The sequence below is a fragment of the Canis lupus genome, chromosome 1 (assembly GCF_048164855.1).
Source record: "Canis lupus baileyi chromosome 1, mCanLup2.hap1, whole genome shotgun sequence".
NCBI classification, from domain to species: Eukaryota; Metazoa; Chordata; class Mammalia; order Carnivora; family Canidae; genus Canis; species Canis lupus.
This window is the reverse complement of record NC_132838.1, coordinates 97,511,766-97,539,620: the sequence shown is the minus strand read 5'-3', so window position 1 is coordinate 97,539,620 and position 27,855 is coordinate 97,511,766. Positions and strand designations below refer to the sequence as shown.

Below are 27,855 nucleotides of genomic sequence, written 5' to 3'. Positions count from 1 at the left end.
TGTGGCATGACCATGGTGGTGTTCAAAAATTGACATGGCCACTGGGAGAAGATTAGCTGGAAGTGGAACAGGGAGGGAAGTAGGAAGGCCTTTTACTTGGCTACTGCAACGGTTCAGGCGTGAGCTGACGGGGGCTTGAGGTGGGGTAGTGGTGGCAACACTGGAGAAAGGTGGATGAATTGGAGATACATTTCGGTGCTAAGCCCTTGGGGCTTGCAGGGGGCTTAGATGAGAGAGAGAGAAAGAGAGAGAGAGAGAGAGAGAGAGAGAAGAAGAAGAAGAAGAAGAAGAAGAAGAAGAAGAAGAAGAAGAAGAAGAAGAAGAAGAAGAAAAAGAAGAAGAAAAGAAGAAGAAGAAGAAGAAGAAGAAGAAGAAGAAGAAGAAGAAGAAGAAGAAGAAGAAGAAAGGAAGGAAGGGGAGGAGGAGGAGAAGGATAAGAAGAAAGAAGAAGAAGAAGAAGAAGAAGAAGAAGAAGAAGAAGAAGAAGAAGAAGAAGAAGAAGAAGAAGAAGGAAAAGAAGAAGAAATAAGGGCAGGATGCCTGTCTTTCCTGTGACTTTGTATCCTGAATATTTCTCCCGTGTCTCTGGCCATGTGTTTGTGTGGAACAGAGCCCTCTTCTCTCCCTCTGCCAACAGCTGCAGAAGGCAAGCCCACCTCAGCCACCTCTGATCTCCTAAGCCACTCTTTTGTGCAGGCAGCTGTCTCTGGGTTGGTGGGCTCGGCGGCCACCCTGCCTGACCAGCAGAAAGCTGTTTTGAGAGCAGCTGAGAAGTGTGGGGACACGGGGGCACCCACTCCCCATTTGCTAAACCACATGAACTTTAACTATCAGAATGATCTTCCCTAGGAACCATGTTTTTCAAGTTTTACACCGTAAGATATGAGGAGGAGACACTAAGCAAAGCCTAGAGAAATAAAAGAAAAATCCTAGTCTGACTAAGCTCAACCTTTCTTTGGGGCCCACAATTCCTTGTCTTATAAATAAAGGTTTTACTAAAGTTTCCAAGTTTCCTTTCCACCCAACCGATTTACGACTGCTTATAGTGGTTATGTGTTGTTAGGGATAATGAGATAACAGCAGTTTTTCAAAACATGAGCAACAACGCTCATTCTTGTTTTGACCAACAAGAATCTCACACTGAAAATTAAATAGCTCTGTGTGTGAGTGGAACGGACAATGAATACAGAAATATCACAGTTGTGCTAGGGCATTTCTCTGCTTGCTTTCTTTTTCTGAACAGAAATATAGGAATTCTGCTCCTGAATGGGATGGCATGGTTTGGGGCAGACCAGAGCTCTTGCCAAGAGCCCCTGAAAAAGCCAGATGTGAAGAAAGTCTGTTGAGATGCTCAGAGAGTCACAAGGGTCCCCTTAAGGGGACCATGGTGTGGAGAGAGGAGGCGGAGAAGGAGCAGGGCGTGTAGAAACCCCACAGGTTTCTGGGACGCAGGGACGGTCAGAGCAGCTGGGAGAAGCCGGGTGCGAAGGAGCAGTGGGGTGTTTCTGGATCTGAGGCTGCAAGGGAAGAAAACCCAGAAGACCAGCAGGCTGCTGCTGGAAAGCAAAACAGATCTTTGCACACAGCGGGGGTCTTTGACATTATAAACCCACTTGACCTGATGCTCCGGGGTCTGTACCTATCTGACTTCTTTAGGGAGCATGCTTAAGAAACGTAAACTCTCTACTCCATGGGCATCTCGCTCCGACTGCCCCCATTCACGGGGATCCTCCCCCAAGCCGATACGGTGAGCCCGTGGGCCTGACCATCCCCTCCCCTCTCTTATTTCCAGTCTAGAACTTGGGGGCCTGCAGGGATGTTCCCTTCATCCATCTATGCTGCATCTGGAGATAAAGTACCACTAGAGCTCACGGTTGGGTTGTCGTAACATTACATGAGTCCTGGGGTCGCGACGACTGGCTTACGTGAGTTAACGAAATGGACAAGTAGAACTTGCATATGCAGGTTTGGCAAAAACACAACCACCTCTTGGGAAGCCTAACAAGAGGGTTTGTTGGGGGTTGATGTGGAAACATGGTCAGAACTATGAGCTTTCCTCGATTGGCCTCCTGCTGATGGAAGCCGTATGCTCTCAGACCTGCCCTCCATCGGGATGGGGGGTGTTCTCTGTACCCCACCTGGGTGCATGAAAGGCCATGGTGAGTCCTGGAGAATCCCATCCAAGGGCCCCCAGGGCTTTGGATGTGACTTTGGCTTCACGGCCCACTTGTCTCGTGTCTGGCACCCTTTACATGTCTGTACTTCTATCCCTCGTGCTAAGCACCCCATTGGGCTGCTTAAAATCACGAGTGTGTGAGCCCAACAATGTGGGCACGTGTCAACACCCCAGCGGATTGATGCACAAGGGCGCAGGTCTGTCAGAGAATTCGTGTGGTCATCTCCAAAGCTGGTTGAGTGCGAGGCAGCCCGGAGCTGCTCCCTGTTTCTTTCTTCCTGTTGTACAGGCAAAGCACCATGGCTGTAAAATAAAATCAGATAAGAAAGGAAGGCTTAAAGAAGACAGTTAAAATTACCTTTAATTCTACCGCCTACTGGGTAGGCTTTTTGGAAATGCAACCCATTTCGGTTTCTCAATTTTAATTGGGACTAAAGTTTCTTGGTTTTGCTTTTGTTTTTCCAAGGGATGGCAGACGAATGAATAAAATATCAGCTCCCTACGCTGCAGAGGCTTGGATAGTCACCTTCAGATGTCCTGTGTGCGGCATAAAAGAAAAGACGCAGAGCCGCGTCTTCTATTTCTCTGCCACTGTGGCATCTTCTCACGTGAAACCTCCTATCTTTTCCAGTGAGGGGGATGTGCTCCCTGACCTGGCCTTCTGCAAGGCTTAAACCGTTTTTATTTTATTTTTTTCAGATTGTTAATTTATTTATTTTTTTCTTTTTTTTCTTTCGTTTTTCTTTTTTTTTCTTTTTAAAATTTTTTAAGAATATTTTCATAGTTTTATTTATTTATTTTTACATTTTTTTAAATTGGAGTTCAATTTGCCAACATATAGCATAACACCCAGTGCTCATCCCATATTTATTTTTATTTTTATTTTTTTTGTATTTTATTTTATTATTTTTTTTTTAGTTGAAGTTCGATTTGCCAACATACAGTGTAACACCCAGTGCTCACCCCATCATTGCAGACACACGAAGGAAGAGGTCAGTTGATGATGCATTGCCCTTCCCCCAAAGCCTCGGCCCCTCACAACGTGTAAATTCTGCCCGAGTGGGTAATGCGGAAGCTCAGGAGGGGGGACCTGAGATCGGAAGGAAGTCCAGTCACCCGAAGGGCGCGTAAGTCGTTCACTTTATCTCCCGGAACTTCTGACTTCTGTGCTTCTTTGGAGCCGTCTAAAATAAATCACAGAGGTTTAGGATTCCACTTCCTGCGCTTGTGTTGACCTTTTCTGCCGCTGGCCTCCCTCCCTCTGCGGTGGGAGGCAATCCCTCTCCTGTTCAGGGCAGGTCCCAGCTCTCAGCTCCGGATTTCCAGCTGTGCCCCCCGCTGTCGCTGGGTCGGCAGAACAGAACCAGCACCTGCCGGGCGAGCTCGAGGAAGCCCCCGGTGAATGGATGCAGGCCCCTCCAGGGGTGACAGCCCAGCTCCCTCTCGCCTGTTACCATCCTCAAAAGTGGCCGACTCAACTTTGCTCTTCTTCATTTTGGTCCTTCATTTCTGATAACGAGGCTTGCGTCCCCACCATTCTGCTGAAGCTAGGAGGCTGGGCTCTAGAAGTTCTCCAAAGACTTTTTAAAAATGTTTGCCAAATCCACATGCCCCCTCCCACCCCACGCACACACTTTCACACCGGCGCCCCCTTCCTTACTGGGCACCTCCGTTAAATGCTGCTATCTCCAACTCTGAAACTGCAAAGCACACCTCTCTCTCGAGCCCTGGCCCAGTATCCATTTCTTAGTGGACCTGAGCACATGAGTTTAAACAAGTCTGAGGCTTCGCTTGTTACGTCCACTCTCCCGGTTACCTGCGTGACACGCGTGCCCTCCGGAATCCACGCGGGTGAGTGGTGCCACATCCCGCCATGGCTCACCCTGGGTGCCACCTCTTGCCACATTCCCAGTCCCCTTGGCCCACCCTCAAGATCTCCATCACGGACCCCTCACTATCCTCACCCTAGCTCAGGGCTTCCCCGTTTGAAGCTCACTCGCCACAATGGCTAAACGTAACACATAAGGAAATAGTGAAAAACTCAAATACTTAGTGTCTATCAAAAATCAGCCATAAAAATCAGCCGTGTGACAGCCATGTAACCACTATTCCCTCAAGGGGAAGAATATTCTAACATTCCAGAAGCTTCTGAGTTACCCATTGGGGTAACAGCCCCTTCCTCTTCCCCAGGGAACCACTAAGGGGTTTTGGGGAGGGGGGGCTCACTTCCTTGATCTCTTCCTTACTTTTACCACCAATATCTGCATCTCCGAACAGCAGAATGACTACTTGCCCGTCTATAAGCAGTGTGTATTCATCTATTCCTTGAAACACAGGCTTCCGGGGGACCACTGGGCCCCGGGGGAGAATCAGAGACCGCAAAGCCAGCCAGTGTCTTCTCTGTCACACAGCGCGGGTGTGGGCTGCGTGTCTTGTGACCCCGCTCCCAGCGCCTGGGACCTCCTTGAGACAGAAGGAGTGGGTGGACCTTGGAATGGACCCCAAGGTGACCATCACCTGCCTTGAGGAACTGCAGCCTTATCCGGGTCCCCCAGGATGAAAATGGCACCCGTGAGTCGCTTGGAAGGACAAGTGTCATCTGCGAGCTGTACTTGCTGCCTCAGCTGTCCACGGAGATTATGTGTCAGCAGAAACCACTGAGACTGACGAGGCCAAGAGGGACGAGGCGCTGGCGGGCCTCGGGCGACAAGGCCAGCCCGTGCCCTGTGGGCGATGGGGCGGACAGGGTTGCCAGTTGATGCGGCTTCCTGAATGGGGAGGCATGCTTGGATAATGTAAATGTCAGACGTTTTCTCTGGTTTTTAAAAGTTGGCGACTAATTCTGTAATTCTTGCATTTTCAAAGTGCTGTGGAGATAGATCCTCGGTGCGTGGGCAAAGCAGACCTCAACGGCACGCTTCCAGTAGTAGGCTGGCAGTGAAGGCAGTGAAGGGGCTCTTTTCCACCAGTGACTGTGACGGGGGCTGGGAGCCCCAAGACAGCATGCAGCTAAAACAGGGCCTGGTATCCCAAAGGACCAAGACCCCAGGACTGATTAGGGGGTTGGAACTTTGAACCCTCTGATCCCCCAACTCTATCCCGAGAGCAGGGAGGGGCTGGAGACAGAGTTAATCACCATTGGCCATGGCTTAATCTATCACACCTGCATAATGGAATCCCCATAGAAACCCCCAAATAATGGGGATCTGGGGCTCCAGGGTCACTGAACACTTGGATGTGCTGGGAGGTGGGGCACCTGGAGAAGGCGTGGACCCTCCACGCTACTTCCCCTTCACCCTATGCATCTCTTCACCTGGCTGGTAAGGAATCTAGTTTCCTGAATTCTGTGAGCTGCTCTAGAAAATTGCCAAACCTAACAGGGGTGGGATGAGGTGGCAGGCAGGAGAGCAATTGTGGGAACCCCTGACGTTGTAGCCAAATCAGGCGGCAGTGTGGGCACCCCGGCACCCAGTCCTGTGACTGATATCTTGTAGGACTGAGCCCTTAGACATGTGGGGTCTATGTTGACTCCTGGTCATTAGCGTCAGAGTTGAACTGAATTATAGGACCCCCCCCCCCCCGGGCACCTGGAGTCAGGAAAATGGTTGTCAGTGTGGAAAAAACCTACAGATATTTGGTGTCTGGTGTGTTGTGAGTATACACGGGCCCTTCGTGTGTTGGAAACCCGGCCATCCACTACTGTTCTGGCCCAGAGGGGGCCAGCGGGCCGGAAATGACTTGCTTTGAAGCCAATGTGAGGTCATCAGTGAGGCTTGTTCGTGACCAGCGTCCAAGGGGTGGCCACTTGCCCGGGGCACAGACTCTGGTCACCTGCCAGCACCTGCACCCACGCCTGCAGACCACCTGCTCGGGTTGTTTGCATCCCTGGGAGCTACAGGACACATCTACCCAATGACTGTCCCTCCACGTGATGTGGGAAATCGGGCAATTTTTACCTCTGGCCCATAGAAGAAAGTCTTAGTCTGACTTCTCTTGGGAAAATGCACAGAGAGGGAAGATATCAATATTCCTCTTTATTATGTAGCCTGAGGGGCTAACCTCTTACTATAAATCAACACTTTCTCCTTTTCCGATTTCTTCACAGCAGCCTCACACCTGAGAATAATCTAAAGGTTTCTCAGAACACTTATTGTTTATTCAGAAAACCAGACAATTGTCACCTCGTAGGCTTATTTATGTTTTGCTTTTGGGGTAAATTGCTGTAACATGATTCCTACATCCTCTAATTCCAGGGAAGCAAAGCTTGAGGGGAAGGAGGACAGGTTGCACACAATAGCTCATTTAAAACGTAGAGCACAGTAAGCCCGGAGGGTGTGCGGACGTGGGCACAGTCTGTTGGAAAGTGGAGGAAAGGGCCAGGTCTAGAGACCGTGCTCAGCTCACCACCGGGGGAGGGGGAGGCGGGGTTCCTTAGGAGCCATCTCCACTGGAGCCTTCACTTTCTTCGCCCTGGGCGCTCCTGGTGGGAGCCGAGCCTCCCCCTGCCCTTCCTCGTCCCGACCTTCCTCCGTGGGCCAAGTCTTGGGGAGCAGCCTCATGAATGAACTCATGCCTCGCCCATCACGCTTCACCTCTATTTGCATTTAGGGCTGAGAGGTGTCCAGGGAGCCCATGCGTGAGCACCCTTCACACCTGGGGGCCTGGCAAGTACTGGTGTGACCCTACACTCATCCTCCTTGCCCATCACACCATCCACTGGGCTCTGTACCCCCAAGATCTCCTCTGATCTTTGCTATCCTCTTCAGACCCTTGCCTGCCCCCTAGGCACAACACACTCAACTTGAGAAGATGCTATTTCCTCATGTGTCACCTACCTTAGGACCAGGAAGTGGAGATGATTCCTCTTCCTACTTATTGCTCCTTCTGGACCTTCCCTCTCCCTCTTCCCTAACCCAAACTCCGGGAGCCTGGGTGTGCTCAGCTGCCTCCTCCATCCCTTACATTGTTCACTGCCACCACCTCCTCAATCACTGAAGTCATGCAATCTGATCACAGCTGCGTGCCTTCCCCCATTCCGGTCCCTGTCCACAATGTGGCCACCAGCCTCCTGGGTGACCAGATGGCCACATATCATGGTTTGTCTTGAAGAGCCTCGGATGAGACCCACTGTCCAGGAGCAATGAGTGTTGGCACCTCTTCCATTCTCAGCAGCGATCTACTTTGGACCGTGAATTCTACTGGTCACCTTCTGGATGGCCATACATCACCTTCCTGTGACTTGTTCATCTTTATCCAGTCCCTACTCCTCTCACGTCAGCTGGCCACTCCCTCATCCCCGGTCCTGGACCACAGGTTCACCAGTATATGAAAGCTGGATTTGAGTGTCACAGACATGAGCAGCCCATCTCTGTCTGGGACTCTCTTTAGTGTCGCTGTCTCTCTAGATGCTCTCTCTCTTTCCACAATTTTCTACTAAACCCCAAGCTGCTTCAATGTGAGCATTTGTCCTCTTCTGTGTCCTGTATCCCAGCAGAGCTTGACCGAAACACCACACACTGGACCGATCATTTCACTTTAAACCATGACCATAGACCCACATGGACGCCAACCCTGTGAATCCATCCTATGTGGTTTCATGTGCTGGGCACTGAGGTGAAGGCAGATCAATAGGCTTCCCCAGCTCAAAAACAGAAAGAAAATGGATAGGAAAAAAAAGAATTCGTTAATAGTCTTAGGGACCTATGGCCCTGCAGACCCACATAACAAAGGTCCAATGCTCATATTATTGGAGTCCCAGAAGGATAGAGGAGTGTGGGAGAGAAAGGATATTCAAAGAAATAATGACACAAACAGCTTAAATTTGACAACAGACATAAACCTACAGACTCAAGAAGCTGAATCCATCTCAGATAGGAGGAACTCAGAGAAATTTACACCGAGACACATCATCATTAAGCTTCTGAAATCTAAACACAAAGAACAAAATGAAAGCAGAGATAACTGTGACCCCAATATCACATCAGAGAGGAGGAGGAGTCAGTGGGGCAGAGGGGAAAGGAGCACAACAACCATCAGTTGTCGAGTCTGAATTGGAAAGAATTTGTCTCTGGAAGGCCTAGGCCTGAGGTGGCTACAACAGTTCCTCCAGCAGAAGGGCGACGCTGAAGAAAGGGCTCTTGCAGCGTCCGAAACATGCAGGAAGAGGGGAAGAGCAGAAATGGGGGTGCACATGCTCGACGCTGCTTTCGAGCCTGAGTTTTTGAAGTCCCTTTGGATGGGGGACACATGCACATGGCAAGACCATCTGACTTCCAAGACAAAGGTCACCAGGAACTGGGAAAGTAGAAGGACCCACAGGGATGCTACCATGGGGAGGGTGTAAGGAGACCCGCCCTGGGGACCCCCGCCTCTGGCCACACGGCCACCCCACTTCCCTGCACCTCCCTCCTCACGGCAACCCCTCCCCTGCTCCCCCGAAACTCCTCTTCCCAAGGTCGTTTATGATTGTGGCCAGGAGAAGGCAACAACTGACACTTCCCCGAAGTGTCTGGTGTCATCAAAGGCATTTTCCTGTCAGCTGTCTCTTGTGTTGGGATTATTTAGAATATTTGTTCCCTGCGTCACCTCCCTGCTGCCTTTGGTGCCCTGACAATAGAGCTGTCGTGGCTTTACACATGAAAGCACACATACCCCCCACGTCTCAGGCCCTGGCTGGCGTTTCTTCATCCGTAACCGAGGTGGTTAAAACACTTGGAGTGAAAGCCGGCTCATGTCTCCCGAGGTCTCGGCTCTGACACGTCCCTGGAATGTGACGGTGCCATGGGGAATGACAGCCGTGCCCTTGACATTCCAGAAGCAAAGCCAAAACCACAGAGCTCTCCCTCAACATGGGCTGAGTGCTCACGAAAGCCAAGCTCGTCCCATTTCCACTCTTGGACACTTGATGTTACCCCAAACACCGGCAGCCGCAGACCCAAGGGAAAATTAGAATTTAAGGAAAAAAATGGATTCTTAAGTTGACAGCACTTTGAGCTGAACTTGGGGTATTTTGAGTTCAGTTTCAATCCATAAAGATGCATGGCCAAGGGCAGAACTACCTCTAGTGGAAGGACAATCATCTTGTGCTTTTCCAGACTCATTTTTTTGAAAAGTTGAGTGAAAAATGGTATAGATGTACAGAGGTATGTGTATGAAATATGTGTGTGTGTTGTGTCTGCATGTGTTCGTATGGTGTGCATATGTGTGCACCTACATAGGTGTCTGTGGTGTGTTTGTATGTGTGCATACATATGTGCATAGGTATATGTGTGGCGTGCATGTGTCTGCTGTGCACGTATGCATGCGTGTGTACTGTGTGTAGTGTATATGTGTGCAATATGTGTAGCATGTGCATGTGTGTGTATTGTGGTGTGCATTTATGTGTATGTGTATGCCTGGTGTGCACTGTGTGTAGTGTGTATGTGTGCACCTGCATACATGCATGTGTGTGGTGTGTATGCATATGTGCACATGTGTCTGGTATGTTACATACATGTGCATGTGTACACACGTGTACACGTGTGGGCGTGACCTGTGCACTGTGTGCGTGTGTGTGTACACATGTGTATGCGTGCGTATTGTGTTGTGTGTGTGTGGAGTGGGGCTGGACATGTCAGGGGGTGAGGAGAGACAATGACAAGCATGCCCGAGAGTGAATAAGCATCATCTTTGGATCCTGTTGGCCTGAGCTCAGGGCCTCGCGGTGCGACAGTCATGCAGCTCGTCTGAGCCCCTTCTGTGACGTGGGAGAACACCTCCGGAACGCCATCCCCAAACCGTGCGGCCCTCTGACTTCAGGCTGGACAATGCCACAGCCCTCTCTGGTTTTGCCGGGTTGGGTGGGTGGTGAGTTAGGAGCCGAGTGAACCAGGTCACCTGCAGGCTGAATGTTCGATTGTCGATACCCCACCGAGCTCCTTGACCTTCCACAGGGCTGGTGGCTGCGCAGCAGCCTGGCCTCTGAGCAAGAGGGGAGCGGACAGCCTTGCTGCTCTGAAGTGAGTGATCCTTGCACGTCTGAGCACTGCGATTGTCAGCCGAGGGGTGCCATGGCGTGGCCAAACCTTCACCGCGCTGGGTGTGTGATGGTCACAGAGGTCGGGGGGCTTTAGAGGACGGGGTGCAAATGCCGGTGTTGCTTTTGCTGTGAAACTGATTCTCCTCTGTGTTTGGAGAGGGCTGCAGCCTCTGCCCTCAGGCTACCACCTGCACTTACCCACCCTCCTCTCTTAAGGTGTCTGGTGGACCCAGGCCCCTGGGAGGACGGAGAACAAGAGTGTCCTTCCAGTCAGAGCTGAGAGTCAACATGGGTCATTCAGTTACTGATGGACACACGTAAATTAAGCCCTGTGGTAAGCCCGGAGCCACACGAGTTCAGGGAAAACACAGTGGAGGGTAGGTCTCTCCTCACCCCGTCCTTGTTCTCATCCCACCAACCTTGTAAAACAGCCGCTCCAAATTCTGTGCTATCGATGTCGTGGGACCCTCCTGGGTGGCCGGAGTGATGGACAGGTTTGGGGCACTCTTTATCACCAAACCCACTTAGAGGGGGACGTGCAGGCTAAGGCCTCAGGTGGGGTCAGGCCATGGGTGTGGTGGCCACTCTGTACTGTAAAGCCTTCTCATGCTCCCAAAATGAATCCTCAGTGGTTGCTCTGTCCTAGCTAGGGTGGCCCCAGTCCTGGGGGAGACAACAGGCAGATGGGAGCCCCCCTACCCATGTGTGTGTGCACCGGCCTATGGGGAGGGAGGTCCCTGGCCCTGACGGCTATGGGAGCAGCCAAAAGCTGCTGCCAGCACCCTCACCTGCCACCTTTCACACCTGCCAGGCACAGCTTTGATCACGTTACCCCCCGGCTCCAGAGTGCCCCGTGCTCCCCACCCTCTGTAGGCACAAATGCAGCCCAGCTCCCCGTATGAGTTAGCTGAGGTTGCTGTAATGAAGCATCACAGACCAGGTGGTACAAGTAGCACAGGTTGGTGGTCTCCCACCTCTGGAGGCTGCGAGTTCAAGAGCAAGATGTCCACAGGGTCGGTTCCCTCTGAGGCTGTGAGAGAGACTCTGCCCCAGGCCTCTCTCCCAGCCTCTGGTGGTTTGCGGCCAATTTGGGCCTGCTCTGGCTTGTAGAAGTGTATGCCGCTCTCTGCCTCCAAATCACGTGGGCTCCTGGTGTCTGTCTCTGTACCCAAATTTGCCTTTTTATTATAAAGACAAGAGTCACGTTGGATGAGGACCCACTACCCTATCGACCTCCTCTTAACTTGACCACAGTGGCAAATGCCCCAGTTCCAAATAAGGTCACATTATGAGGTACTGGGAGACAGGGTTTCAGCAGATCTTTTTTTTTTTTTTTTAATTTATTTATTCATGAGAGAAACACACACACACACAGAGAAAGAGAGAGAGAGAGAGAGAGAGAGGCAGAGACACAGGCAGAGGGAGAAGCAGGCTCCACACAGGGAGCCTGATGTGGGACTTGATCCCGGGTCTCCAGGATCATGCCCTGGGCTGAAGACGACCCTAAACCACTGAGCCACCCGGGCTGCCCTCAACAGATCTTTTTGGGGGGACCCAGTTCAGCTCATAATGCTCCCCAGGTTGAGTGGTCCACGGTGTTCACCACCTCTTCCAATCTTTATTTACCGTCTCAGATTCCAGAGTCCTCTCCTCTGTCCCCTCAGGACTCCCCTGGCCAGCATGCTGCCTGGGAGACTCAGCACTCCTTACGAATCCTCTACGTCCATTTAGACCAAGCGAAAACACATTTTCTTGGTTATCTACATGAGAGTATTGGACTCGCTTCTTGAATGCACCACAGATGAATCAACGACTCATAGACTTTCTTGCCATTCTTCGACCTTACGGGACAAGACCTGGACAAGAAAGACCATGGCTCTGGGTGAGTTGTCAGTACAGCCAAGGGAATAGAACAGCCAGGACACTGCATTACCTTCTGGACTGTTCTCTCTGCCTAAAACAATCCTCCCCCTGCTCCTGCATCCCCCTCTGAGAGTGGACATCACCACCGAGGGCTGGAGGTGTGGACAGTGCCTGTATGCGTGGGCTGCATAGCCACACACAGGCCTGGGAGGCCCTTGGGGTGCCCAAAGGAGCCAATCGTCGGGAATAGAGGACCATGACCCCATGCCACGGCTGGGGGCCAGATCTTCCTGTGTCGGCCTCTCCAAGGACAGAGAGAATTCTAAAGTCCAGCCTGCCCTTCCAAGTCATTAGGGAAGTATATTTGTCAGGGCAGAGGAACAGCATGTCTCCTACTTAGCAGTTTGTAAGCTTGATTCATAACTTAAAAACCCTTAGCCTTGTGGCCCATGATTGTCCGCTTGTACTTTTGCTCTGGGCCCAGCAACATTCGAGGCAAGCCTGCTCTGGGCAGCCCCCATCTGCCCCATGTACACCAGTCTGAGACTTGTGTTCTCCAAAACGAGCGCCCATTGAGTTGGTCCTTCTGGGCTCTTGAGCATTTGTTCTAGACCATCCCGTTTAGTCTTGATACCATGACAATGAAAGTGTCTCCACAGGAGTATACACTCCTCCCAATAAAAAAGTGTAGAATGAACTAGTGAGTGGGGACAGGGTGAGGGGTCCAAAGGGCACAATTTCAAGCCAAACCATCTGCCAAAGCAAGAGGAAGGGTGGATTCAGGGGCAGCAGCTAACAGGGTGAGACCACTGGTGTCTCTCCATGACGAAGCTTGATGTCCCCATATGCACCTGCTCCTGCTTGGCTGGGAATAAGCGTCCATGGCTCCCACGGCTGGCTCTCAGCCGCCTGAAGATCTGATGGAGATGCCTCACACGGCCCTAGTGACAGAGAAACGGTTGCCACTCTCGAATGAGCAGAAGAGAGGATGGGACAGCACCACTCTGAATCTATTCAGGAATTTGCAAAGGTGCATGAGATGCCTAAAAATCAGTGCAAAGGGTACCTACAGATGAAAGTCCCTTGGTTGGACAGAAACACCTGGACTCTTCCTTTGTGCACGTGGATGGAGACGGAGGCTCTCCCCTTCTTCTGCCCCTGCTGCCCTGTCACCTGGGAGACAGCCGCCCTCCTGGTGGCTCACACGGCCTTCCATTGTGTCCTCCACCTGCAGGCTGTCCCTGCCACCCCCATGCCCTCCTGTCCCCCTCAGGGACATCACGAACCATTCCCTCTTCTCCCCCAGGGTGCATCTTCCAGAGCTAAATTAACTTTGTTTCCCAAAAAGTCACTTGGGCAAAAGCATCCCCTCTCATGCCCGCTTTCTCTTCGAAATGTCTTCCAGATGCTTCTGCAAGACCTCCTCTCTTTTTCTCTCCAGTCTCCTTAGGATTCAAAATATCACTCCTGTCCTGGCTGAAGCAGACCGGTGGCCCCTTAGAAGAGTGTTCGCCACGGAAAGCATCTTGTTTTACATATTTGGCACAGAATGTGTCTTGATCTCATTCCCCACAGCTGGCTCCGTGCTAGTTCACTAACAGCTCCATTTACTGGGAAGGAACAGAGAGTCCCGGGGATGCTTTAGACAAGTGGTTGGTCAGCCCCAGCAGCCAACAGCTAAGTGAATGCTGTTTTTATAAACCATCCCCACTGCCCCCACCTAATTTATGGAGCTTGGAAATAAAAAATAGAAGCGAGGTAATGGAGAACTGTCAATCATTACGTCAAGAGGTTTTAATCGGAGGCAGATAGATCTCCAGGTATCTGAGAAATTGCAAACATCTGAGGGTAGGAACACACATTAATCATCAATTTCACTTTATTGTGTTGGAGATTATGATCTACCCCCAGGCCCCACCCAATTTTCATCCTTAGCCATAGAACCTTTATTTTATGGGGAATAACAATGAGTCCGGCTACAAAATCCAAATCCCTCAGCTTTTGTTGCAAATGGTGTGGCCATGCCTGTATCCTGGCCACTGAGTTTAGCAGGACATGCTGGGTGGGGCCTTCAGGGAAGCACCTTGAAAGAGGGATGCACTGGCCTGCTCACTCTTGCCCTTTCACCTTTATCCTTCTTTTTACCTGGAATGCAGACACGTTGGCTGTGCTCCAGCAGTCACCTTGGACCACAAGATAGTTTTGCAGTTGGAAGCCACATACCAAGGAGGGTGAAATGGAACTTTGGAAGGAGACTGGCACTAGCTTCTTTGGTCCTGTTTATGCAAGATAAAAAAAAAAAAAAATCCTTCTCTTTAAACTGCTGTCACATGGCTTCTGTTTTATGCATTGAATCTCATGCTGGCAGATCCATCCCACTGCACTCAAGTGCAAGAAATGTCTCATTATTTTTCTATGTCAATGTAAAATGAAATTCAAATCCCACTAAGCTGGCTGGTAAGAAATTCCATCTCGGCCAGGTGTAAAGGACCCTTATGCATACCTCTGGGCTTCCTGTTACACCTAGAGAATGTGGTGAAGTCTTCTAATATTTGGTTCATCAGGATGGCTGCTGAGATGCCCACCCAGAGGAAGAACTTGGCCTAAAGTCTCCAGGCCTGGTATGGGCATTGAGGACTTGGACCTGGCATGCCGCTGGTCCAGCCCCCATGGGTGCTCTGAGCAGCTGCACCTGTCTGCCCCTGGGGTTTTCTGAGGGCCCCAGCACTGACCTGTACCACCCCAAGACCTCTCCAACTCACACCCCTCCCTAGAATCAGGGGACTCCTTCCCTCTGCCCAGCCTCTGCCTCCAAGCTCTCGCCTTCCCCTCCCCTCCTGGAAGACCCCACATTGTCACCCTGGGGCCTGTGGTTCTTAAACCATAAACTGAGCCTCCTCCCTGAGGGTGAATGGGCTCACTCCGGGGAAGGGGCTTCTTACCTTGTCCTGCCGCTCGCATGGAAGCCCATCCTGGGAGAGGCCCAGCACCTCCCCGAACTCACAAACAAGGAAGGTAGAGCACATGCAACAGGCTCTGAAACTACCTTTGGAGTTTCCACAAATTTCCACATCAGCATCCCTTGGGTCAGCCTCTTCTTGTGTCCCCAAAATATAGAACAGTTGCCAAGGTTAAGAGCTTAGAAATTTGAAAGACAAGACAAGGACGGAATGGAAGGTAAAGTACAAAATCAATGAAGTTTAAACCGGCAGGACTCGGATCTTGGTGCGGGAGGAAGGAAGATGTGTGTCCACAGCCTATGCCTTCACGTGGTCAGCAGCTGCCATGTGACCTGCGACAGGGACGGCGAATGAGCCACAGCCTGCGCCAGCCACTGTTTGCCTTTTACAACATGTTCCATGACTCGATGTGTTACCAGTTACATAAAGAAGAGGACATGGCACGTGAACAGGGGTGTGAGCTCTTCCAACGTGAACTCAGGGATGAAGTGGAGTCTGGCGTGAGCGACCAGCCCTTACAAAAAAAACCCAGCACTGGCTCCTCACTCGACCTTGAGAAAGATGCTTTATCCCCCCAATATTTGAAACTACGGCTGGGGTTCCATCACTCACAATTTCTGGTCATTCTAATGCAACCAACGATCACTCTTCAGAAAGCTCTGCTTCGGTTTTCCCATCTGCAAAATGGTCCACCCCTAGAGAGGCCCGGCCTGTGTGGTGCCAGCCTGGTGCCAGTGCGGAGGCAGCTGGCTTCCTTGTCACCACGCTTACACCTCTGGTGACTGTCGGGGTCCTGGGCGTGGGGACTCACGGGGGTCCCGTGCTGCCCAGCCAGCTTGCTGGCAGTCACACCTGCCCCGGGGAGTGGGTGACGGAGTTCAGGCCTGTTTGGGTTTGTGGCGCCTAATGACGGTGTCACAACAGCTTGTGTTGTTGGATTCAGTTTTGGGCGTTCGCCATCTGATTACTGCGCCCATCTGACTCACTTGCCTGTCTGGAGGCAAGACCGAATCTGAAGCACAAGAAACTTAATGCACTTTTTTGGGGGGTGAATGCAAATCAATCCCAAGGCTTTATTTTCTCTGAGTGGTACCTGTGGTCACATTGAAAGAAAGCCCCAATGTGCCCTCCTGGGTCAGCTGCTTCCCTGTTGTTTCTTACCTGGCGATTACATTTCCTTACAAAAGAGACAATTAGTCCATGGAAAATAAGCTCACTCACACTGAGCACCGGTAGGCTGCGAGACAGGTCACCGATGGGTCAGGAAATTACCTTAAATTGTGCTTTTGGCCAAGGGAGGGATACATTCAAGGAGGAGGCCCTTGATCTGTCTAAATGGAGGCTGAGGTGTCACACTTGGGAGGCCAAGGGTCCTGCGAGGGGGCCAGGAGCTGCCAGGAAAGCCGTGTGCCCCGACCCTGCATGGGCCCCTCCCGGAGCTGTGCAGGCACCTATGTCCCACTGAGTGCTGATGGGTGTCCTAGAAAAGGGGAGAAGACCTGGCTGCTCTGGGCTCACGTAGAAGGCTTCCCACTGTTTAGTGGATTCTGGTTGGGGTTCCTCCCATCCAGCCTGCACTGGGCCATGTGGGCTTTCCTGGGGGCACGGGGCACTCACATCCCCCACGGAGGGCCGTGGGCTGGCAGGGCGGGACTGGGACCCAGGGCCCCTGAGTGATGCTATGAGTAGCCCTGGGTCCCGTGCATGTGCACCACCATGTCTGGGTGCTCTTCAGCGGGGGCTGCGGGTGCCCTGCCTGCAGCTCCTCACTCCAGCCTCAGTGTCCCTGATGTAGGATGCTGCAGGTCAGAATAACCGGATCAAGTGTTCCTGAAGGTCCCCCCGCAGTAACTGGCTGGGCGAGACCCCTTCCCAGGAGGCAGGTGCTGACAGCCTGGAAAGCCCGAGCGCCCTGATTGCAGCACCTGGCCAGCTGTGCTGGCAATGCAGGGTCACCCCCTGTGTGGTCAGCACCCACCCCGGGGCCGGTGGAGGGGAAACTGGCTCAACAAGATTTCTCCCCAGACCCGATCCAAGAGCCAGGACAAGGATGGAGAGGGAGGAATGAGCAGAACCAAGAGGTGCACGGAACCCGGGAAGCACCTGATGCTCTAGCACATCTGCAAAAGCAGCGTACTCTGAGCACTTACTGTGTGCCCGGCAAGTGACCGCATGTCACCAGACCTGCGCAGCCCCCAGCAAACCAACAGAAAGGCCGCTGGCATCCCCAGGGCCCAGAAGATCCCCTAACTTAGGGAATCTGGGGCACACAGAGGTCACGGAGGAACTGGCTGTCCCGAGGGAGGTGGCAATGACCTGACGTGGCCCCGGTCCAGAGTTCAGATTCAGACTCTGGGGGAGGGGCACGGCACCTGCAGGGTAACCCAGAGGGCCCTCTGCTCTCCGCGCTTGGAGAAGCCCTGCTCTATGTGGAGCCCTCGATTGCTACGTTGCAGACTGGTTTATTCTGATGAATGCCGTCTGCGTCTGGCTTCTGAGGGGCCGCAGGGAGGCTGCACAGCCCCGCCTGAGCCCGGGAAGGCCCCCAGCCCCCCACCCCCACCCACAGCACCTGCGGGGCGCCCCGGGGCTTTCTGGGGCCCTCCCTCCCCGGGGTCAGTTGTCTGCATGCTCGTGTGGTGCAGGCTGCATGTCTGTGGGAATCTGGATGAGGCCTGTGTGTCCTTGAACACGTCCCCGGGCGTGTGGAACCCGTGACGATGCACCAGAGTGAGCCATGACAGCCCCTCCGGGTGGACCCAGCCCACGCAAGGCTCAGCCGAGAACTGTCAACAGGTGATCGCAGCACTTGTTTTGTTCCCGGGGTGAAGGGAACAGGACATGCAGGAGGACGGACATGCAGGCACAGCTCTCTCAGTTCCAACAAAAACAAGCTGATTCCCGAACATCTGAACGCTCCCTCATTGTGATTTCCAGGGACTGCTTTGCTCTGTTTCTGTTTGTCAAAGTCCCTGTTCCCTGGAGGGAGAGCGTGTCCTCCAGCCTCCCGTCCTCGGCTAGGGGGACGGCTGCTGGGGGGGAATCATGTTCAGTGTGTGCTGGGTCCGCACTTTGCACCTTGCAGAGGGCAGGACAGCGGCTCCGGCGTCAGGCAGGCGGGGCCAGGTGCTGAGGGCTACAAGCCCCACGCAGAGTGCCTCCCGTCCAGGGAGGGTGACAGGCCTCCCTGGGGGCACGTCCCTCCCCTTCTCTTCTTCTGTTCTCAACATTTTGTCCTGTTTCATTTTCTGTTTCCTCCCCGAGCTCCCTCGGGCACTGCTTCCCAGTGGCATGCTTGGCTGGGGTCCCCACGCAGGGGCAGGGCGGCTGGGGTCCTGTGGGTCCGGAGCGGCCCTGGAGGTGGGACGCCTTCACCTTCCCCTGCTGGCCGGTCTTTCCTGCCCTGGGCATTCATCATGTCAGGGGCGCAGTGGGAGGCGTGCTAAGGCTGGGGCCTGCCTGGGACCTGAGATGCGGGCAGGACCCAGGGGAGGGCTGGGATTGCTGGGCTGAGGCTTTCCGGACCCTGCAGAGCCCCCTTGGGGATGACAGAGGGAGGAGGTGTTTCTGAGGCCTGCCAGGGAGCGGGCAGGAGTGGGCAGCTGCCTTCCAGAGTCACACAGGAGACCCCGCGGGCTCCCTAGATAGCGCACGGTGGCATTCTGAGGACACACGCTTTGCCCGCCTCTGCATGTGTTCCTTGCTCTTCCACACAGCGATCCCCAGCTCTCCAACATGGGCTGTGCGTCCGACGACCCTGTTCAATTGCAACACTCATTGCAGTCAGCCCAGCCTCTGCAGGGAAAGGACTCAGCGCCGCAAGGCTCTGCTCACTTGGGATGCTGGTCACAAGTCCCAGGGGCCACCAGATTGTGATGTCCCAACTATACAAACTCAGGGCTCCCGAGATGTTTGTTTAGGGTCACGTGTGCATCTCTTGTGGGACCCATGGACCCATAAGGCAGAGCCACAGAAAGCAGAGATGAATTGCATTGTGTGGGACTGTCCACGGGTACCAATGCTACAAAGACAAGTCGGGGAGTGGTGGCCAGAAATCAGAGCCTGGTGGGTGCCCAGGCGGGGAGGGGCATGATGTGGGGGTGCCCAGGGGTGCCTGGGGTGTCCTCACAGGTCCTCAGTGCTGGTTACAAGCCTGTTTCTCTCGCAGGGCTTTGCTAAGTGCTTTCCATGCTCATGGTATATTTAACAATAAGCAGTTAAATAAATCCACTCGTGTGTGTCTATATGTACACGTCTATGGGTCTGCACATGCGCGCGCGCACACACACACACACACACTCACACACTATAAATAACACACTATCTTCCTCTCATCTGAATTGGCCAAAGGTCTGCAAGAATCTGCTGGGATAACCGGTTTGTCCAGGGGCTCTGGGCCTTGCCAAGCGATGCCTCGCTGCCTTCTTTGAATTGGGGCCCTGTTGGGCCTGGCGGGCACTGCCCGGGCTAGAACTGGTCCTGGCGCTCCTCTTTCAAAGGGAAACCTGCCACCCTGGGAGGAAGCCAGAACGGGCTTCTGGGATGGGAAGTAAACTCAGGGAGACCGTGCACCTCCATGGGGTTCCACGGGGTTCCCACGCATGACCCTGCCAGAGCTTCTGACCCAGCAAGTCTGAGAGTGGACGGCCCTGCCTGGAAGCTGTCCAAAGGCTAGAAAGGACACGGGAGCAGGCTAGGGGCAGCCACGACAGCTGCTGGCAGGAGGCCCAGGGTCCGAGTCACCCCCGGGAAGGGCCAGCAGGGCACTCCTCCCTCCCGAGGAGGAGCACTGGGGACAGAGCACACGTGTGTGCAGACACTTTTAAGTGAAGGGCTCTGGGGTCAAGGAAGCCACTGGCTCCTTCCTGTACGGCAGCAACATTCTCAGAAGCCAGCTTTCACTTTCTAGGCCTGCCCGGGGCCTTGTGTCTGGGGGCTGAGGAGACATCCCTACCCCCCACCCTGCACCCCCCTGCCCAGATTGTCAATGATTGAGCAGGGTAGGAGTCATCAGAAAATCAGAGGAGAGGTCAGGTCAAGGAATCTTGTGAGATCCCCAAGGGAGAGCGCTGGGAGTGCCAAGCGGGGTGTTCTGGGGAGGCTCGCCTGGTTCCCCGCGAAGGTGCCGCCTGACCCGGCCACCGAGGCCCCGGCCATGAAGTTGTGCCGCCTGCGGGGCAGCAGCGGGGACTCTGGTCCGTCTTAAGCCACGTGTGTACTTGGATGGAGCTTTGCCTCTTCCTGCCCCTTGTGCCAACGGGGCGGTCCTCTGCGTTCCCGCGAAGGACAGCACCACGTTGTTTCAAAGGCAAAGTGAATCACATCTTTGTTGTCTTAATGCACCACAGTGTTGACGCGTTTGTTTCTTTGAATCTTTTTTTTTTTTTGGCTGGTTCATCTGTCCTGTGATTCTGCAGGTGAATAATTTTATGCTCCTGCCCTCCTCCTCCGTCTGGGCCAGATTTTTATTTGGCCTGGTTGGGTTTTTGGAAGCAAGGGAAAGGAACTGGTTTGCATGGAGAGCCTCCTGGGGCTGGTGCCCACAATCCCCACCGTGTGTGCTTCGTCGACGAATTTCTGTAAAAGGAATCCAGGATCGACGGTGGTTCTTAACTTATGCTTTGTGGGATGGAACAATTTCCTACTTGATTCGTGGTGACCTGTTTGTGTGGGGATCTCGCAGGCATGTGCAAGCTCAGGAGCCACATCTCAGCAGTGCCGCGGGCGAGTGTTCTGGACCGCTGACCTCTAAGTGATTTGCACGGAAGAAAAAAGCAGGCAGATTCCTGCACATGGATTCAGAGACTCGTCACAGAACAGAGACCCCATTCTGGTCAATGCTGTGTCCCCACAAAGGGTTCTGGGCTGACCTGCAACCCCCCGCTCCAGCCATACACCTTCAGTCAATATTTGGAGGCCAGTTTAGGTAAATATCAGGACCTCTCAGGACTCCTTGCAGCAGGAAACCTGACCCTCCCCTCCGCCCCCAAATGTAGCATGATAAACAGGCATTGGCCAAAATAACAACCCAGCTTCCTGGAACATGCTTGCTCAGAGCCGTCAAGAGAAGCCCGAGAAACGTCAACCTGACCTCTGCCTCCTTGTACGCACAACCTGACCTTCGAAGATCAAACAAATACACCCTTCCTCCCGTAATCCTCCGGCGTGTTGTAGCTCCCTATGATCATCAGAGGCCCGGGGCCAGCCACAGGCGGGTGCAGCCTCGGGGTCAGTTCACCCTTGCGGTGCCAGCACAGGTCCCCAGGTGTGGGAACCTAGCGGGGTGAACTGCTGAGTGTCACCTGAGTTTAGCTTTGCTAAAAGAAACTAAAACAACTGCTTAAAAATGTAGTAAAAGATCCCATTTCCTGATATGGAATTAAAGACACACGAAGAAGAAATAACTTCATTAAGAAGACAAGCCCTCTTGGTGTTGGTATTAATAAACAATAGTAACAATAATAAAGACAGAACCTGGAAGAATGCACAGACTGACCTGTCCCCTGCTCCAGGTGATGCATCTGTGACAACGTAGAGGCCAGAGGAGTGGGCACCTGTCCGGAGGGTCCCAGGCCACAGAGAGAAGCTTCTGACATTCTGGCTGTGTTTTCAGTGTTTTGCATTAGCCGTGAACTTGTGGGCTACTGCAGGGATCATTTCTCATAGGGTGGTGGCTCGTTGGATCTTTGTGATCCTGGGGTGGCTCTGGGTTTTCTGTATCTCCACCCGAGACAGATGAGACACTGATACCATGTGCTCTTATCCTTCATAGAGATTCGCGGTCGGTGATCTTTGCAACACCACCTGGGTTTGCTTGTAACATGCACAGAAGAAGCTCCATGGTTCTGTTATAAAAGAAAATCTTTAGTAAACCATTGTCATTAGGAGAGTAATCTAACCAAAATTCCAACAATGGTGGAAAAGAAAATAAAATTAGTCTGGATACTGGCATAGGCTGGACATCTGGGCATCACCAGTGATTCTGGTCTAACACCAACCCCTTGCCCGTGCCCCTCATTGCCTGCCTTTCTCTGCATTAGCACATTCCTGGAATGTGGGACTGGATGCTCAGTGCTTAAACACTCAGCTATTTCATTCTGGGAGGTGTGGGCCCTCCTCTGCCCTGTGCACTGACGCCAGAGCAGAGGGGGCAGGTGTGCTTGCAGCATGGGATGGAAATGTGGTCCCGAGACTGAATCAATCAATCGGTTAGCGTTTGCATTTACAATGAACATTGTTACCATAGAAACCCGGTGGAAAGATGACCATGAGCCTGGACGACACCAGGCAAACGAATGTGTTTCCCCCTTATTGCTTGCTGTGATCCTGCTAAACTGGGCTGGTTTCTTTCCCGGGGTGGTGGGAGCTGTAATAAAACTCATTCATCGTCCTGTCCCCACGCGTCAGACTGACAAGGACCCTTGTGTGTGTCAAGACCAACCAGCCGCCCAAGAGCACCCACAGCTGCAGTCCCACCACACCTGCCTGCTTGTAACAGGTGCTCTGTTTTAAGACCCCAAACCCCGAACCTGGATTTACAGGGGGGCCAGCTGCTTAATTTGAGGTTGGCCATTTTTCCTTTGTGGAGTGGTGTCCCTCTGGAGAGACTGGGGCATTTGAAACCAGAGAACACTGTCAGTATTTGCCTTTTGCTGTGGGCCCCAAGTGCTGAACAGAAGGATAAGCAAAGGATTTAGGCCACTTGCCTCAGCTTTGGGACCGAAATGTCAAACCATCCAGGCCTGAGGGTGAGCTTCTGGCATTTCAGGAATGCAGGAGCTAACAATCTAAGCACTGAAAGCGTTGACCAGCAAAGCGTATTGAGCCTGGTTGGCAGACTGTGGAGAGCACATGGTGGCGAGTGGAAGGTTGCTTTTTCTGCTCAACTTTGCATAACATGATGCATTAGCTTAAAAATATCAGCCGTGAACATTCCCCTGCACATGTACCTCCCAAGAAAAATACTGTGGGCAGTTTCTATTCTGGGAGAAACTTTGATAAACAACCACCTCCTTCGGGTGCTTCTCATCATGATATTTAAGTCAAGGGGGAATGTTTTCACAGCAGAAATATAGCATTCTGCTAATATTTCTACCTATTCAAAGCCCAGATTCTCCCACAAGACGTTGGAGGTGGTGAGCCAGGCTCACTGTGCTTGCTCACAGGGTTCTTGGCAAGGTGTGATTCACGCCACTCAGAATACAGTCAACCCTTGAACAATGTGAGTTCAAACTATTTGGACCCACTTACACACAAATTCTCTTTGCTAAATACAAGACAGCCCTGTAAATGTGTTTTTAATTCCTTATGATTTTCTTAACATTGTCTTTTTTTCTAGTCACTTTATTGGAAGGATACAGTATATAATACATAAAACATACAAAACAGATGTTAATTGACTGTTTATGTTATTGGTAAGGCATTTGGTCACTGATAGGCTATGAGTAGTGAAGTTTTGGGGGAATCAAAAGGTACACGCAGGTCAAAGCAATCTGGAGAAGAACAAAGCTGGAAGTATCACAAACCTAAGCTTCAGGATATACTACAAAGTTACCATAATCTAAAAACAGTATGCTACTGGCACAAAAACAGACCTATGGATCAATGGAACAGAATAGAGAGCCCAGAAATACTCTCCTGCTTATGTGGCCAATTAATCTACAGCAAAGGAGATGAGAATTTACAATGGGGAAAAGACAGTATTTTCAATAAATGACTCTGGAAAAACTGGACAGATATATCCAAAGAATGAAATTGGACCAACTTCTCACACCATACACAAAAATACACCTAAAATGCACTAAGGAACTACATGTGAGGAAACCATAAAAGTCCTCAAAGAAAACATAGGCTGTTAGTCTCTTGGACATTGGCTTCCACATCACATTTATGGCTCTGACTCCTGAGGCAAGGGAAACAAATGGAAACATAAACTCTTAGGACCACACCAAAGTAAAAAAGCTTTTTGCACAGCCAAGAAAATCATCACCAAAACAATAAAGGAACTCACTGAATAGAATATATTTGCAAGTGATATATTCAGTGAAGGGTTAGTATCCAAAATAAATAAAGAACTTCTACAACTCACACCAAAACCAAAAACAAAACAAAATTAAAAAATGGGCAGAGGAAAAAAAATGAGCAGAGGACTTGAACGACATTTTTTTCCAAAGAAGACAGGCCGATGGCCAACAGACACATGAAAAGATGCTCCACATCACTCATCCTCAGGGAACTACCATAGTGAGATCTCACCTCTCATCTGTCAGAAAGGCTAGTATGAAAAACACAAGAAACAAGTGTTGGCGAGGACGTGGAGAAAACAGAAACCCTCATGCACTGTTGGTGGGCATGCAAATGGGTGCAGCCACTCTGGAAAACAGTATGGAGTGTCCTCAAAATATTAAAAGTGGAGGAAATAGGGGCAGGGCGAGGCGAGTGGCTGGAGTCGCCGCACTGCAGCTCCCTCCCGGCCTGTGTCTCCGCACTCCCTGCTGCAATGAGCTTCCTCAAAAGTTTCCCGCCGCCCAGCTTCGCTGAGGGGCTTTGGCAGCAGCAGCCCGAGACCCAGGCTGTGCTGAACGGCAAGGGCCTTGGCACCGGCACGCTCTACATCGCCGAGAGCCACCTGTCTTGGTTAGATGGCTCTGGATTAGGATTCTCACTGGAATACCCACCATTAGCTTGCATGCAGTGTCCAGGGACCTAAATGCCTATCCACGAGAGCATTTGTATGTTATGGTGAATGCTAAATTTGGAGAAGAATCAAAAGAATCTGCTGCTGAAGAAGAAGAAGACAGTGATGATGATGTTGAACCTATTGCTGAATTTAGATTTGTGCCTAGTGATAAATCAGCATTGGAGGCAATGTTCACTGTAATGTGTGAATGCCAGGCTTGGCATCCTGATCCTGAGGATGAAGATTCAGATGATTACGATGGAGAAGAATATGATGTGGAAGCACATGAACAAGGGCAGGGGGACATCCCTACATTTTATACTTATGAAGAAGGATTATCCCATTTAACAGCAGAAGGCCAAGCCATCTTGGAGAGATTAGAAGGAATGCTTTCTCAGTCTGTGAGCAGCCAATATAACATGGCTGGAGTCCGGACAGAAGATTCAATCAGAGATTATGAAGATGGGATGGAGGTAGACACTACACCAACAATTGCTGGACAGTTTGAGGATGCAGATGTTGATCACTGAAGATGATTTATGCTGCTGTGGGATTCTGCTCATAACTAGGAAAGGACTAAAGAACTTGGTGCCTCTTCTACTGTGGAGTGGGTGTTGATGAAAGTCTTTTTCCTTCTCCAAAATTTACCTGAACCAGTTCTTTTTTTGAGACAGACTATATACTGAGACAAAAAGTTGTCACCAGCAGAAGAAACTATGACCTTTATTAACAAAGGTGAATCAACTTAACCAAGAGGGTATTTGTAGTTTATCATCTACCCAAAACTTTTGTGTATAGGTATCCTCTGAGTAGGCCTGTAGTTCCTGCTTTCACTATATGCATCTTCTGTAACCTGGCAGGCCTATGTGGTGAGAATGCGCAGGTGCTTGAAGACATAGGTAGACTGGATGGGAAGGAAGGAGGCTGAATCTAAGATATATCCTTTAGAGCCTAAGGATTCGATTACCCCTTAAAAAGAAAGACAAAGAGATCTCAGAGAAACCCTGGCCACTGCTTGTTCTTCACAGGGATTAGGGTCTTTTTACTAATTTGGGATCCAGGTTAATTCATTTAGGCATCTTTAGAGAGCCTCTTGGGAAATATACTAGCCACATGAAATACCACTAATATGGATGCTTCTGATTAGCTTTTACTTCTTTCACCATGTTTCACCAGTCTGTTTTGTTATAACCTCTTAGGTTATAGCCTTTAATTTCTAACCTCTTAGGTCAGTTTCCATAACAAATGAAATTGGGATGAAGTCCTCACAGTACTTCAATGATAATTGTTTTGTCTTTGTAATAGTTTAACAAATAAATCCAGGTTTTCTATAAAAAAAAAAAGTGGAGGAAATACCTTGTATGATCTAATACAAGGTGCTGGGTGTTTGCCCAAAGAAAATATAAAGTTTAATTAAAAAAGATATACACACCCCTATGTTTGTTGCAACATTATCTATAATAATCAAGATATGGAAACCACCCAAGTGTCCATAGATGAATGATCGGATAAACAAGATGTGGTGTGTACACACACACATATGCGAATATCCACATACACCCTACATGTATACACATAGAGAGGGTATCATGCTAAGTGAAATAAGTTAGAGAAAGACAAATAACACATGATTTCACTCATATGTGGCATCTAATAAACCAAAAGGACTCTTAAATATATAAAAACAAACTGATGGCCAGAGGGAAGGAGTGGGGAGAGACAGGTGAATCCGGTGGAGGATAGGGGAAGGGGCGTACCTGTGAAATAGATACAGGGGATTAAGAGGTTGAAGCTTCCAGTTATAAAATAAATAAATACATCACAGAGATGAAAAGTGAGAAACAAACAAGTCACATGTGGGTTCTTGACTGTGCGGGAGGTCAGTGCTCTAACTCCGGACTTGTTCAAGCGTCAATTGCATGTGGTTTCCTCTTTCAAATGTGCAAATGCCACAAACTCATCCAAAATCAGGACAACCTTGAAAAGCGATTAGGTAGAGCATAAGCATCATTGATGCATAAGCTCCCAGCCTGAAAACCCCGATCGCCCCAATCTTGGTGGGTTAAGTCCTCTCTGGGCAGGTGGCTGGGTCAGAGAGGGTGGGAAGGAAGCAGGGCCGCTCAGCGGGGGGTGTCACGGGCCCAGGGAGGCCATGGGCTGCCGGAGGAGGCCGCTTCTGTCCTCCCAGACTGGAAAACATCAGAACCTGATGCTGGCTTGAGAGGAGGAGACTGAGTCCCAGGGACATGAGGAAAAACTTGCAGGGACCCTGAATGGGGCTGACAGTGCCTCCCTCCTGTTACCTCCAAGCTCCAGACTTGCAGTGGGAACATGGGGCTGCCTCAGTGCCCTGTGCACTTTGGGGGGACAGAGGCAGAGAGACGGGAGGGGACGGTGCTGACTGTACCTGCCCCACAGGCAGCTGGGGGCACAGCTAGGGTGCCCCAGGGGGCCAGGCCCTGTCACCAAAGAGAAAGCTCCCTGAATGCCCAGCGTAGCCTCCCTGCGGGGCTCCCCCACACAGAGGGGGCATGGCCCTGTCTCCCATGGGGATTAAGGACCCAATCCCCAGCCCCAGCCCAGGTGTAGGCTGCAGAGCAGGTGACCAGCTTCCCTGCGGCCATCTCTGCGTGTCTGTCCCTGCAGCCAGGGCTCAACACTGCGGCTTCTGCCACACCGCCCCCGGGGCCCCATCCTCCGGTATCCGCTTCCCATTGACAGTGGCTGCATCCTTCCCGTGGCTTCTGCTCTCACGGCGCCCCAGCTCTAAATCCTCGAGCCATTTCAGCTTTACCCACAGAATATACCAGAACCCTGCCCATCCTCGTACCCCACTCCTGTGCTCCAAATCCAGAGCAGCTCCCTCTGGACACACCTGCTGGCTCCCTGCTCCTGGACCCATGAACACTATGTAACTTATGTCTACCCCATGTGTGTAGTTTACCACCCGTTCCCCTGACGCCTCCCCGTAGCCAGAATAGCATCTCCACGGGGCAGAGGTATTTGCTGTGCTCACTGATGTAGCCCAAGGACCTACGGTGGTACCTGGAGCTTCCTGCATATTTAGGGATTGACTGGCTAAAGTGTTAGTTTGAGTTAGTAAGAGAGACTGCCTCTAGTCTTAATTGGCATATTTTTAAAAAGCGTGATTATTAAACGT

The 27,855-nt window shown here is 51.4% G+C and overlaps 1 long non-coding RNA gene and 1 pseudogene across 1 annotated transcript; one reads left to right on the top strand and one right to left on the bottom strand.

Annotated features, from left to right (window-relative positions):
• Positions 1-11,559: 11,559 nt before the first annotated feature.
• Positions 11,560-15,552, bottom strand: LOC140622667 (uncharacterized). Its single transcript, XR_012022374.1, has 3 exons — positions 14,999-15,552; positions 14,202-14,332; positions 11,560-12,049 (listed from the first exon to the last, which is right to left on the bottom strand). It is a non-coding gene; the product is annotated as an uncharacterized lncRNA (long non-coding RNA).
• Positions 15,553-24,515: 8,963 nt separating this feature from the next.
• Positions 24,516-26,032, top strand: LOC140622607 (methylosome subunit pICln pseudogene; annotated as a pseudogene).
• Positions 26,033-27,855: the final 1,823 nt, after the last annotated feature.